The 14545-nt window shown below is 44.3% G+C and overlaps 1 protein-coding gene across 25 annotated transcripts in view; it reads left to right on the top strand.

Moving 5' to 3' along the window:
• Nucleotides 1–14545, top strand: part of SUDS3 (SDS3 homolog, SIN3A corepressor complex component) — a 423529-nt gene that overhangs the window by 365243 nt on the left and 43741 nt on the right. For 10 of the 25 annotated variants that reach the window (XR_014825538.1, XR_014825528.1, XR_014825521.1 and 7 more), the window contains one exon: nt 5829–5992. The exons of 4 other annotated variants lie outside the window; for them this stretch is intronic. The gene's annotated coding sequence lies outside the window, so the exon portion shown is untranslated. Of the gene's footprint in view, nt 1–1095; nt 1265–3986; nt 4115–5828; nt 5993–6316; nt 6542–14545 lie in introns of all 25 variants that reach the window. 11 more of the 25 variants (XR_014825524.1, XR_014825526.1, XR_014825520.1 and 8 more) reach the window with 4 other exon arrangements.

The following is a 14545-nucleotide window of genomic DNA, read 5'->3' as shown; positions in this document are numbered from 1 at the left end:
GCCCCTAGATGACTTTGATATAGGGTGTCCAAATATAGCAGTGAAGGGCATAAGTTTTAAACCTGGTGAGATCTGAGTTTGAAACTCAATTCTACCATTTACCTGCTGCATGACACCTCTGAGTTTCAGCTTCCATGTCTATATATAAAATGCAGAAAAGAATATTTCCTACCCCAGGGTAGTTGTTTCGATTTGATAATGGCCTGCTTGAAAAGTATGAGCACAGATCTTGGTGCACAGTAAGAAGAAAATAGCAAAAAAATAAATATTTAGAAAGAAAGGTTTTTACCATTAACTGAATCAAGTGTTTTACTCTATCTTCTAAAATCAGCACATCAACACACTCGGTCATTCTACTTAAAATATCCCTTTTAACTCTTCCATCAACCCTAGTATTAAACTGTTTCACAGGCAAGAAAACCAAGACTCAGAAAAGTTAAGTAGACCAAAACTACTTAGTGAACCCAAGCTTTATTTCTGGTGTTGTTTGATTACGAATCTGATATTTTAAAAGAGGAACCACTGATGGCTTGGGGGCAAGAGAATCACGTATCAGAGCTCTGTTGTAGAATGATGAATCTGAAAGTGTTGCTATGAAGTGTGTGGAATCAGGGAAAACTGGAGACAGGAAGACCAGGTTAGGAATGAGGTGAGGATGTTCTGAATGAGGCTACATGAAGTGAAGGCCAAGTACATTCCTGCCTCACCCTCTGTAGTTACTCACTTATCAGAAGACAACCCCAGATAATAATTCCATACCTCCCTTGAGCATGCCTCTGCAAAACTGATGAGCCAACCCTTCCACCCACATTGGGTATGGCTTACATATTTAGTACTGGTTCTAAACCCTGATAGCTGCTTTTTGTGTGCCTCAGTTTACCCATCTGGAAAATGGAAATTACAGTGCCAGCTATAGCTATCTCACAGAGATTCTATAAGATGCATAGGGATGTATTTTTAAAAGTTGAAGTCAAAGTCATCAACTTGATGTTAAGGTTTACCATAAATTGAACAAAACCTGTAGGAAACACTCATTTAAACTTCAACCTCATGATGGATTCTTTGTGTCTTAATTTTACAAATTAAAAATTTCAGATGTTAAAGGATGACTTCGTGGAGAGAGGTTGGAAGCTGGATGTTCTTGTGTTGTTGTTTCCATGGTCACCAACTGGCAGGCATCAACCACTGGCTGAAATACAGATAAATAGGAACATGATTGCCAAGTGTTTTACACAGTGCCTAGCACATCATAAACAGTCACTGGGTAAGACATCAGAGTCTCTGCCTCTGTAAAAGTAGCCTAGACATAGATGCTTTCTTTCTTTCTTTTTTTTTTTTTTTTTTGTCTTTTTTTTTTGTTATTTTTTGGGCCGCTCCTGCAGCATATGGAGGTTCCCAGGCTAGGGGTTGAATTGGAGCTGCAGCCACCAGCCTACGCCAGAGCCACAGCAACGTGGGATCTGAGCCGCGTCTGCAACCTACACCACAGCTCACAGCAACTCCGGATCGTTAACCCACTGAGCAAGGGCAGGGACCGAACCCGCAAGCTCATGGTTCCTAGGTGGATTCGTTAACCACTGCGCCACGACCGGAACTCCCATAGATGCTTTCTGTGAAGAACATCTTGGGGAATACCCCCGTCATCTGGAATGCTTCAGCCTGAGCGTTCTGAGATTTTATTTTATTTTATTTATTTTTTATGGCGGCACCTGCAACATACAGAAGTTCCCAGGCTAGGGGTTGAATCAGAGCTGCAGCTGCCAGTCTATGCCACAGCCACACCAGATATAAGCTGCATCTGAAACCTACGCTGCAGCTTGGAGCAACACTGGATCATTAATCCACTGAGCGAGACCAGGGATTAAACCCGCATCCTCACAGACACTATATCAGGTTCTTAACCTGATGAGCCACAATGGGAACACCATTCTGAGATTTTTAAAAGCTTCAGAGGCAGTGAAACTTTAAGCAATGGGACTTAGATAAGGAATTGGATTTGTGGCTTCCCTCTTGTTCTGAACCAACAGCACAGTGTGCTTCACCCATCCCAATTCCTTTATCTTAAGATAACTTTGTGTACCTGAAACTCAAGATATCCTCCTATACTGTCTTTTTTTTTTTTTTTTTCCTTTTTACGGGTGCACTTGTGGCATATGAAGGTTCCCAGGATAGGGGTTGAATCAGAGATACAGCTGCCAGCCTCCACCACAGATCCAAGCTACATCTGCAACCTACACCACAGCTCATGGCAATGCCAGATCCCCAACCCACTGAGTGAGGCCAGGGATCAAACCTGCAACCTCATGGTTCCTAGTTGGATTCGTTTCCATTGAGCCACAATGGGAACTCCCATATTGTCTTTCAGGAACTTTACTTTCTTTTCCTTTCACATTCAGATTTACAATCCACCTGGAATTGGTTTTTGTGTACAGTATAAATGAGAGATCAAGATTCATATTTTTCCATATGGATGGCCAATTGACGGGTGCTGTTGATTGAAAAAGCCATTGTTCTCATTGCTCTCCTGTGGCATCTTTGTTATAAATTGTATGTCTTTACATGGGTGGATTTGTTTCTGAGCTCTCTGTGCTGTTTCTCTGGTCTGTTTATCTTTCTTGTATCAAAGCACCCTCCCTTAATTTCTCTGGCTTTATAATAATATCCAGCAGTGAAAATCATCTGACTTTGTTCTTCTTTGTGATAACTGTGGCTCTTTGATTTTCCACATACATTGTGGAGTTACCTTGTACATTTCCACCAAAATAAAACTTGCTGGAATTTTGATTAGGCTTACTATCGCTAGATCAATTTGAGGAGAAATGACATTTTTACAATATTGATTCATTTTTTTCCACATAATAATCTATGAGGTAGGTTCTGTTGTTATCCCCATTGACAGATACGTCCCTCCTTTGTAGATGGGGCACAAAAATGTAAACTAATACCTTGGCCTGTAAGGAGGAGGGGTGGGCATGGTCTGCCTCACCTGGAGGTGTATTATATCTTTGACGTGGTTGAAAATGACTGGCTCATGGTAAAAACATAAAGCCGGGCGGTTGTAGTCAGTCTTATATTGCTTTTATTTTTTTATTTTTTATTTTTTGGGCTGCGTCTGTAGCACATGCAAGTTCCTGGGCTAGGGATCAAACCCACACCCCAGGAGCAACTCAAGCCGTTGCAGTGACAATACTGGATCCTGAACCCACTGTGCCACAAGGAAACATCTATGTTGCTTTTCAGTTCTCTTTTAGCCATGCCCTCTCTCACTCTCATGGCCCTTAGCCCACCTCTGACCTGGCCCCACCAATTTGATTCACCTAGGTGAAACTTCACTTTGGAGGTAAGCAGTGCTGTAAGCAGGTATGGGTGGACTCCTTCTTTGAGCGCCTAGCTTTTGAGTGACATGCCGAGCTTTTTAGGGACAGCACTGGCAGGGCATGGTATTTTAAGCCCTGAGTCCCTAACATTAACTGAGGTGTCTGTAAGGAGCAGGGGTAGCAGCTGTCTGTGCTGAGGTGGTATAGTTTGGGTTTCATGTCTGGCCATGTAATCTCTCTTTTTTTTTTTTGCTTTTTAGGGCCACACCCATGTCATATGGAGGTTCCCAGGCTAGGAGATACAGCTGCCAGCCACAGCTATAGCCACAGCAACACTAGATCCAAGCCATATATGCAACCTACACCAAAGCTCACAGAAATGCCAGATCCAGGCCAGAGATTGCACCTGCAACCTCATGGTTCCTAGTCGGATTCATTTCTGCTGTGCCACAATGGGAACTCCTAACCACGTAATCTCTGATGGCGATCCGTGGAGTCTTCATTGGAGAGGCTAGGGACTTATTGGTATCACTATCTTTTTTTTTTTTCTTTCTGTTAACTTGGTAGTGGCACATGATTATTTGCAAATAATAGAGCTATTATTGTTATTATTACTCATACCTCCTCTACCCAGTTGATATGCTGCCATGCTTCTGCTCTGCCTGCCAGCCTGTATACCAAATCCTGCCCAGAATACCAAATCCTGCCCAGCCCACACAGCCAGACACCTGCTTATCTGGAACCAAGGATTCGACAAATATCCACTAGGCCTTCTATTGTCAAGCTGGAGGGTAATGGTAGGTGTTGCCCTGTGTAGTGGCCACTCATGTTTAGGAGCCTTTCATCTTCCCTCCACTGGGGGAAGAGTTAAATACCACCACAAGGAAGGAGCCAGTACACTGCTGGCTAAAGGACCAATAAATCATGCTGTGGACGTGGGGAAACAACGAGATCTTCCCTGGAAAGGTTTCCTGGTCCAAGGTACCATTAGTAGTGCCGCTATGTGCAATCATAATAAAAATAAAACTAATAGGAAAACCACATAGAGGCAATTCCACTGCCCACTGGATTTTTAATTTTCTTGAGGATGCCGGAGGCAATCTTGAGCCCATTATGTCTAAATGAGGCATATTATAAAAGGCTTGCAAAGTCCAAACTGCTTTTACAGCCATTAATTAGCCAGATTTCTAAATAGGCCCATAAGATTAAGCTTGGGCACGGTCTCTGGTGTCTAGAATGGAGTTGTAGTATGCAGAGATGTCGTATCATTGGTTCCTGCCCTTCTCTCTTCTCTCAGCTCTAGTCGGATATTGCCTTTTTGGGAGGTGGGAAGGTTGGGTACTGTATAACCATGCACCTAATGAGAGTGCTCTGTACCTCCTGCAAGGCTGTGGACTGCTTGAGTACAGGGGCTGACATCGTATTAGTTGCCACATCCACAGCATCTTGTGGGTAGTACATATATCAGCCCACATTCTTAGTGGCAAGAGACACAAATCTAGTTCCAGCTTCCTTCAACTAAAAGAGAAAAGGTTAGAAGGATATGGAGTGTATGGAATGAATGATGGGATGGAGGACCAAGCTTGAAAGGGAATAAGCATCAAGAATTATAGCAAATTGGAGTGTCTGTTGTCCTTCAGTGGGTTAAGAACCTGACATAGTGTCTGTGAGGATGCAGGTTCCATCCCCGGCCTTGATCAGTGGGTTAAGGATCTGGCGTTGCCACATCTAGCAGTGAAGGTTGCATGTGTGGCTCGGATCTGGTGGTGTTGTGACTGTGGTGTAGGCCAGCATCTGCAGCTCTGATTTGACCTCTAGGCTGGAAACTTCCAAATATCGCCAGTGTGGCCCTAAAAAGAAAAAAAAAAAAAGGGAATTATAGCAAATGTCCAGCCATGGAAACCTCAACCATCTCTACATCCTTTGGTCACTAGCTCAAGATTCCAAGCCCCAGGAGTTCCCGTTGTGGCGCAGTGGTTAACAAATCCGACTAGGAACCATGAGGTTTCAGGTTCGACCCCTGGCCTTGCTCAGTGGTTTGAGGATCTGGCATTGCTGTGAGCTGTGGTGTGGGTTGCAGATGCGGCTCGGATCCCACATTGCTGTGGCTCTGGCGTAGGCCAGTGGCTATGGCTCCGATTAGACCCCTAGCCTGGGAATCTCCATATGCCACAAGAGTGGCCCTAGAAAAGGCAAAAAGACAAAACAAAAAACAAAAACAAAAACAAAAAACAAGCCCCTGGAGAAAGATGACTAGAGGAAACCATGTCATTCTCCTCTATCCTTTGAGTTTCATAGTGGGAAGGGACATTCATCCCAGAACCGTTCTCAGTAGCAGAGTTTCCAAGATGGAAATCAATGTACCAACAGGAACAGGAGTTGTAGACTGGATGGTGGCAGTAAATGGTAGGAGTTGAACTGAATTTGCTATTTTTTCCTCCTCTGGGTAGAGTCAGGTGAATCCCAAAGAAAGGAGAAATAAGAAAATGTGGTTTATTTTTCCCCACACAGGCCTACGAAGTACCAAGAATCATGCTAAATGTTGCCCAAACATCTTCACAACCTGTGAGGTAGAAACTATTAATGTGCCCATTTTACAGATGAGGAAAATGAAACTCACAAATGTGAAGTCACTTGCCCAAGGAGACATAGGAGCAGCACAGATTCAAACCCAGGTATGTCAGAGTCCAAAATCTACCACTCCATGTACTTTCTCCTTCCACTTGCGGTTCAGGGCAGGGCACTGCTTAAAAATAAAGGTGGGGGGCAGGGTGCCTGGGATGACAAACTTGATTGAGACTTGACTGATGAATGAACCTATCGAAACATAATAATGTGCTGTTGGGAGGGAACGATGAGGCTGGGAAGCAGAGGAAGGAGCGAGAGGCATTTTGTGGCCAAGTTAATTCCATGCTCTTCAAGGAAAGACGACGCCAGCTGGCAGGTGCATATGGTAGGTATCATTCTGTCACCTGCTTTTTTTTTTTTTTTTTTAATAGAAAGGGCAAAAATCTGTTTGAAAATTCCTTGCAAGGCAGTATGACTTTTGGATCCAGCTGCCCATGCACCTGTATGACCCTGGGCAGGTCATTGAACATCTTAGCACCTGAGTGGCTCTGTGAGCGTGATTACAGAATCTCCTCAAGGACTGTTCTAAGGATTAAATGCTTCAATGTGTGTCAGGCACTTAGGAGACTTTCTGGAATATCCCAACCCCTGGACAGGTATGCGTGGATATTATTATTGGATTCTGCTTATGGCATGATCCCTTTGCTGCTGCATAGAATTCCACAGTGTGACTATTCCCCTGTAGAAAGATATTAGATCATTGTCCGCCTTTTGGCTATTACAAGCACCTCCGTGTTGAAAATCCTGTGTACTCCTCCTTGTGCACATTGCATCCATCTGCATTTCTCTCCAGGAGAGTTGCCAGTAAGAGAAATGTCTGGATCCTAGAGCATGTGCGTTTTTTAGTTGTAACAAGTACTGCCAAACAGCCCTCCTAAGGTGCTGAACCAAGACCCACGCCATCCGTACAGTCTGATGATCTAGTTCTTACCTGGGGGAATCTGCCTTTTTGGAGAAACCTGATCTCCCTCTCGCTCATAAAGCCACGTCTATTTTCAGAGCTCAGCTGACATCTCTGGGCTGCGTTCCTCTTCATCAGTCCAGCTTTGTGTCCTCAAGCAGTCCCTTGCTATTGTTTTCCTTCCTGACTCTTATTTAACACGGCCAAGTGCTTTTGGAATCCTGGGTAATGATGGCAGACAATGCGCAGAATGGAATGCAGAATTGGAGGTGCTGAATGTAGCTTTTGTGAGGCGTCTTTGGCGTGATTTCAGCCTGAAATGGAGCACGTTGCACTCAGCCTAAATTGCCTCAATCACACCTGGCTGACGTGCTGGGTGTACAGCGATGATGGACCGAGTTTCTCAGGAAGAGTATAGGCTGCTTTCTCTCGCTTTAGAGATAGGACACCAGGTCACCCTGGGCTTCAAACAGTACTTTCTTTTCTGATCTTGTGAGTTTTAGCCAAGGGGTCTTTTCTAGTAACCTCAGAGGGGGTGACTCCTCAGCATAGAGAAAAAAGAACATTTGGTCATTTAGGGTCTAAATTGACCATCATAAAACCCACTTTATATATTATGTTTTGAGCTGCAATATTTACCAAACAGAAATCGAAAGATTCTTTAAAAATCTACCTAAGGGGAGTTCCCGTCGTGGAGCAGTGGTTAACGAATCCGACTAGGAACCATGAGGTTTCGGGTTTGGTCCCTGCCCTTGCTCAGTGGGTTGAGGATCCGGCGTTGCCATGAGCTGTGATGTAGGTTGCAGACGCGGCTCGGATCCTGCGTTGCTGTGGCTCTGGCGTAGGCTGGCAGCTACAGCTCCGATTCGACCCCAAGCCTGGGAACCTCCATATGGTGCGGGAGCGGCCCAAGAAATGGCAAAAAGACAACAACAACAACAACAACAACAAAATCTACCTAAGTACTTGAGCAGCTCCCTGGAGGCAAAGGTGGATTTGAAGCTGATAGTTTCTCATTTCTTCTGCAGTTTGCAGTCCCCACCCTCCACTCCTCATCAGGATTATTGCATTTGTTTGGTCAGTGATCTGCAAGGGTCTCTATGCTACTCTCTTTGCATTCTCTGTCTGAAGACCAAAAAAGGTTTTGAAATAATTGTCTGAAATGGTGCTTTGCCTTCAAATGCTAATGAGGTGGTGAAGCGGAGGATTGGACATTAAATGGTTACATTAAAATGGAAATATGTAATCGATTTTTCAAGGAGGGCCTCCTGTTTGCTTTTAAAATGTACTTCATGGGACTAAAACAAAGTAGGAAAAAAAAAAAAAATCACCATCTTTAAGTAATCTTGGCTGAGGCAGCAACTTGTGAGTTAAACAGTCCAAACCAAGTATAGAGATAATTGTTTCCAATAATGCATCAGTACACCATTGTCTTTGTTATAATAAGAAAGGGGAATTTATTTCCTAGCCAGCATGGGATTATTCTCATTTTAGGTACTTTTTCCTAATGATGGTGATTCTTTAGTACAATGAAAACTTTCTCTTCAGAGGACAAATAAAAAAGAAGCTCACCTTTCCAGTGAATGAAGTTGAAGTTCCATTTGTTGATTCATTTGACAATTGCTAGACGGTCTGGAAAAAAGTGGGTTAAAACTAGTGTTTTGGAGTCTGAGAGATTGGCTTGGAATCCAAGTTCTGCCATTTACTGGCTGTACAACTTATGGTCCCTTTGAGCTGTTTCCACATCTGAAAAATGCTCCCTAGGCTGAAAGAAGGGCAGGATTACCAGAAAATGTGAAGAAGAAAACTGCCTTTACCTAATAATATTCCAAGTATCTTCCTGTTATGGAGATACCATGACATGAGCATATTAACTCATATTTATTGAGGTCTTATTATGTGCCAGGCACTGTTTAAGAACTTTGTTTGCATTAACAATGTAATTCTTCTAATAACTCTATTAGTTAGGTCCTATTCTTAAGCAGGTACTAATATTAAGCCAGTTTTAAAGGTATTGGTTAATTTATTCAACATGTAATTATTGAATGTGTTTGCATTTCTTAGCAAAATAGGATTAGTTACTTTATCTGTTAAAATATTTATTGGGTATCTACTATGTACTAGGCAGTGTGCTTAAATTCTAGAGTTATGTCGGTGAGCAAAATTAACCACAGGCTTTGCTTTATTGGAAATCAGAGTCAGGGTGGTGAGGCAGAGCATAATCACATAAACTCAAAAACAAGTAAATTGTTACAAAGTGGAAAAAAAAGGGGGGAGGTGGGGGGAAGCAGGGAACTAACTTCTTTGAGAGCATCTAACAGAGAAGTTTCCGCTGGGATTGAAGAGGTGACCTGTGCTGACCTCTAAGGAAGTCCTAGAATTAAGTGAGGGGGAGAGGATGACAGTGGGAGTGTCCCCCAAAAGCAGAGGGAGCAGCCCTTGCAAAGAAAGGTCCTTTAGTAGGAGAAACATGGCATGTGAGAGAACCACCCTGCATCCCCTTAACTCATTTCCATCTCTGTCTCTCCACTCCTGGAAAGTTAAAAGGATCAAGATATTTCCCTTGCACTTGGCCAAGTTTTTAATTGATAGGACTACTGAGCTTTGTAGGAAAGAGGAAAGCTATGCTTCTAGCAGGTGGGGTCACGACCCTCCCTATTGTTAGAAAATTGTTCTTTGGGGACCTTGTCAATCTTTCCATATCCCTAGAAGCGATGGGATGAGACTCAAGTCAAAACAGAGAGGAAATGACCACTGTGGGTAAAACTCACAGAACCAATATGGCAGCCTAATGACCACAAGCCACATGGAAAGCCTTTAGGGGAGTTGTTTTCTCAACCTTTGTAGAACAGCTGCAGGACATGGCACTACGTGTAACTGTCTGACAGATGCCCTGGGATCTATTACACTGTATCAGCCTTGGGCAGGAGGATCTCACAATTGCTATTCCTCTCAGGGGTGGTGAATGTGTGTGCACAAGCTAATGAACTCAAGTCTGCTGAGTATTTTAAACCTCCTGAAACAAAATGGAATAGAAGGGTGAGATTTTGTAATTGTGATTGTTATTGATACTCTGCTGCTCCACAGAGCCAGAGCACATTCTTGTTAAAATGCCCTGTGCACTGCCAATAAGACCAGAACAGGTGTTAGGATATTACCGGCCACAAAGGCGTTTCCCAGCCCCGTGTGTGTGCACGTGTGCACACATGGGTATTTAAGGGTAACATTCCGAATAGAAGCAAGGGAGAATTTATGTGATTTGTAAAAGATCTCAGAAATTGTCTCTGGAGCCTGATTGATGGGGAAGTCTTTTTCCAATTAAGGAATAAACATGAAATTATTTTCCCCTGGAACTACTATGAAGCCAGTCTCTGCTGCTCCTCCCCCACCCCCATCCCACCTTCTTGCTACCTGATAAGTCAGCTGGATTCTATAACTTTTCAGTTTCATTGGGCTGTTAAAATAGCCCAGTCTCAGGCCATTTTTCAACTTCTGTCTTCTATTCATTCCAAGTTCCCCCTCCTGTTTCCCAGGATTGGCTGGACTTAAGGGATGGATCTGGCCTCTCACTCCCCTGCTCCCTGCACTTCCCTGCTCCTTCTTTCATGCTGTATTAAGGTGGGAAAGAAAGAGAAGGAAAGAGGGTGTTCCTTTTTTGTTTCAGTTTTGTTTACTGGATTTTATTTTTTGGAGCAGTTTTAGGTTCATAGCAAAACTAAGTGGAGAGCACAGAGGTCCCTATTACCCCATGTCCCCACAGATGCACAGCCTCCTCCACCATCAACATCCCCCACCAGAGTGGGACATTGATTCCAATCAATGAACCTAATTGACGTAGCATTATCACCCAAAGTGCATAGTTGACATTCAGGTTCACTCTGTGTTGTACATTCTGTGGGTTTGGACAAATGTGTAATGGCATGTGTCCACCATTTGTAGTATCATAAGAGAATAGTTTCACTGCCCTAAAAGTCCTCTGTGCTCACCTTTTCATCTCTCCTCACCCCAGCCCCTGGCAACCATTGATCTTTTTTTTTTTGTGTGTGTGTGTTTTTGTCTTTTGTTGTTGTTGTTGTTGTTGCCATTGATCTTTTTATCATCTTTACCCTCTCCTTAGTTTTGCTCTTTCTAGAATATGATATAGTTGGAATCGTAGGGTATTTAGTCTTTTTAAATTGGCTTCCTTCACTTAGGAAGATGTATTTAAGGTTCTTTCATGTCTTCCCATGGTTTGATAGCTCATTTCTTTTGAATGCTGAATAACACTCCACTGTGTGGATGTACCACCAGTGATTTATCCATTTATCAATAGAAGCACAGCTTGGTTGATCTCAGGTGAGGCAGTGATGAATAAAGTTGCTGTAAGCATCTGTGAGCAGGTTTTTGTGTGGCCAGAAGCATTTAATTCATTTTGAGAAATACCCAGGAGCATGTTGGCTGGACTGTATGATAAGAGTATGTTTAGTTTTATAAGAATCTGGCTCATCCTATTCCAAAGTGGCGGTCCCATTTCGCATTACCACCAGTCACGTGGGAGAGTTCCTGTTGCTCCACATTCTCACCAGCATTTGGTGTTGTCAGTATTTTGCACTTTTTGCCATTTGAATAGGTGTGTGGTGGTCCTCATTGCTGGGACATTTCTTTGGGACAAGAAGTGTGCTTGGTGGGCTGACTGTGATGTATCCATATGAGAGAAGCTTGATGCTAGGGACCCAGGTTGTCCTCTTTCTGCTGCTCATTTCCACTGGTCTGGCTTACTATCCATGGATTATGTGCAGGGGAGTAGAAGCCCCAACAGACTTTCCTGGTAATAGATTCCATCTTTATGCCATGTTTTTGCTTTTGTTCCTCCTGAGGCTCAAGGGCTTCAAAATCCAGACTTACATTTATGTTGTTTTTTTTGGCTGAGGATTTCTATATCACACAGAAACTATAAAAATCAGACCACCATGCCATGGTACATAGCTGCTTGGGGTTCCAACTTCTTACAGGAGAACCCCACCCCCCACCCCGCATAGAGCAGATGCAAAGGCATCCCTTTGGTCCACCTGACTTTTTCTTAAGCTGCAAACATTTCCAAGTGTGCTGCTGACAGCTTTTTGCAGCAAGTGCTTGCTTCTCTTCTCTGCTGAGAGCCTGTCTTGCTGAGGTCTGGTGGAACCTGCCAGAGCAGAGAATTAACATGCTCAGAGCAACCTTCAACCACTGGGGGATGGGAGTTGGTGGATTAACGTCCATCCCCCATCCTCCATGGGATGGATCTGAGATGTGCCCACCAAAATCTCCCTGAGAGCCCCTGGCAGGACTGAGCCTTGGTTTTCAGTGATAAGCAGTAACTTCCTTATTATGCAGATTCTATTGGCTTTTCTCCTTTTTCTCATTTACTTCCCTTACTTCCTTTATCCTTTCTGGGATCACCTCCACAATAAACTCTCTGAATCCAAATCCTTGTTTCAGGATTTGCTCTGGAGGAACCCAGACTAATAAACCACCAAGAGCCCAGGCAGATGCTGCACTCATCTTCAGGTTTCCTGGGATGCTGGGGAAGTTTTCTAGTCTCCTTGAGAGACCTGATTTCATGCAGGAATCTCATATCTAATTCCCCTCCTTGCAGAGGCCCACGGCCATGTCTCCTGTCCTGGTGACATTCAAATCCTAGTCCCCAGCCCCATGTTCCGTGTTAGACACCCCGCCTCCCCCAGGGTTGCCCTGGTCTCACCTGGAGCTCACTCTTACAGTGTTTTGTACTCTTTTCACTTTTTCCCCCTTGGGATATTCATTTAGTTATTTTTGAATCTACATCTGCATTGATTTTTTTCTTTCCTAATAACATGTTTGTGTCGTAGAGGTAGTCGCTCCCATTTGATCTGCCATGTTGCCAGAAGTCTTAATCCTTCAACCAACAGTATGGTTGGACAGTCCTTCTTACTGGGTTTGCAGCAGTGCAAAAGCGGAAGTCCCTTGGGGTTGCCGTGGATGTGTTTGGGGGAAACAAATAATAAATAGGTAAATATGGAACGTCTAAGTCAGGTGATGATAGGTGTTATGTAGAAAAATAAAACAGAGCGAGGGAGATGGAAGAATAGGAAGAGGGGCTGGGATTACCATGTGGCAGATGGCATCCAAGGGAGTCCTCATTCCTAAAGTGAGATTCAAGCAGGGACCTGAAAGGAATGGGAGAAGGAATGTTGTGGCTACCTAGAGGAAGAGCATTGCAGGTGGAAGGAATGGCTGGTGCAAAGGTTTGTAAGGCAAGAGTATGCTTGGCATGTTCCAGAGTAAGCAGGGGTGGGGGTGGTGCATGGAGGAGATGAGGACAGAAGGCAGCTGAGGCCAGACCCTATGGGGCTGTGTGTGTCCTGATCAGGACTTTGATTTATTTCCATGAGTGAGATTGGGGCTGTGAGCAGATAGGTGACATAATCTGACTTCTTTCTTCAAAGGATTCCTCTGGCTGTTATGTTAGAAGCAGAAGTTATGGAAGCAAGTGTAGATCAGGGAGGCCAGCTGGGAGCCCCTGGTCATAACCCGGATGAGGGATGATAATGGCTTAGACCTGGTAGAAACACTGAAGTGATTGGATGTGGCTCGACCCCAGACATACTTGAAAAGGTGTACGGCTGATGGATAAGATGTGGGACATGATGAAATGGGAGGCTTTAAGGATAACTCCAAGGTTTTTAGCTTGAGCAGTTAAGTGGATGGGAGTTTCTGTTTGCTGAGATGGGAAAGACTGTGGGAGAAACAGTTTGAGAAGGGGAATTGGGAGTTGGGTTTCAAATGTGTTAGGTCCAACATGTTTATAGGCATCTAAGTGAAGGTGGTGAGTAGGCGAGTAGTGATCAAAGGACTGTAGGACTCAGGGGAGAGGCCATGTTGCTCAGAGACTAGAGAGAGGGATTGGTACCTGGACAGGCGGATTGTTCCAGAGTGACGAGTGAGTGCAGCAGGCTGTGGAAGCACAAAGGAGGGGCACAGACTTGTGGTGCTGGGAAATGCTGTTGGAGTCAGTGATCTCTTTGAGCTGTGACCTGAAGATCAAATAGAGCAAATGAAGTGAAAATAGAGGGAGGACCAAGTGTAGGCAAACAGAGCAGCCCATGCCAGACCCTGAGGGAAGGGAGAGCGTGTTGCCATTTTGGAACTCAAGTAGGTTGACTCATTCAAAGAAGATACTGGTCAGAGGAAGGACAGAGAAAAAACGAGGGAGCCATCGGGTCATACATGGCGCTGGGGGCCATGTGCAGGAGTTTGGATTATTTCACAAGTGCACAGAGGGTATCACTGAAAAATTTTAAGCAGAGCACCGATGTGTCTGCATTGAACAGATGCTTCTCCTCTGGAGAGACCTTCCCCCAGAAGTATTTGGGGCCAAATCCTATGAGTTCATCTCCCTTGGGCCACCCTGAGCGTGCCTTCTTGTCTATCCCCATCAGCTCCATTCCCATTCTCATTAGGCATGTCACATCTAAGTAGGTCAGGCCAGGCAGAGAAGGTCCCTAGGGACTTTATCTTCTGATGGTCAGACTTAGACTCAGGAGGGAGTAATTTGCATGGACAGCCTGGCATCTTGTGCTCAGCTGAGAGCACCAGGGGGAAAGCAGCCTGAGATGCCTCCCAGGGCAACCTAAACCAGAGAAGCAGGTAAGATTGCTAAAATCTGAGGCTTCAATTGGGTGCTGATGGTGGTTTTTTTACC

This window comes from Sus scrofa, chromosome 14 (genome assembly GCF_054392235.1).
Source record: "Sus scrofa isolate SSC_HxYL_T2T_F1_AM1 chromosome 14, Sscrofa_HxYL_maternal_Yorkshire_Landrace_v2.0, whole genome shotgun sequence".
Classification (NCBI taxonomy): domain Eukaryota; kingdom Metazoa; phylum Chordata; class Mammalia; order Artiodactyla; family Suidae; genus Sus; species Sus scrofa.
Note: the sequence above shows the minus strand (reverse complement) of the source record. Positions and strands in the feature narration are given on the sequence as shown.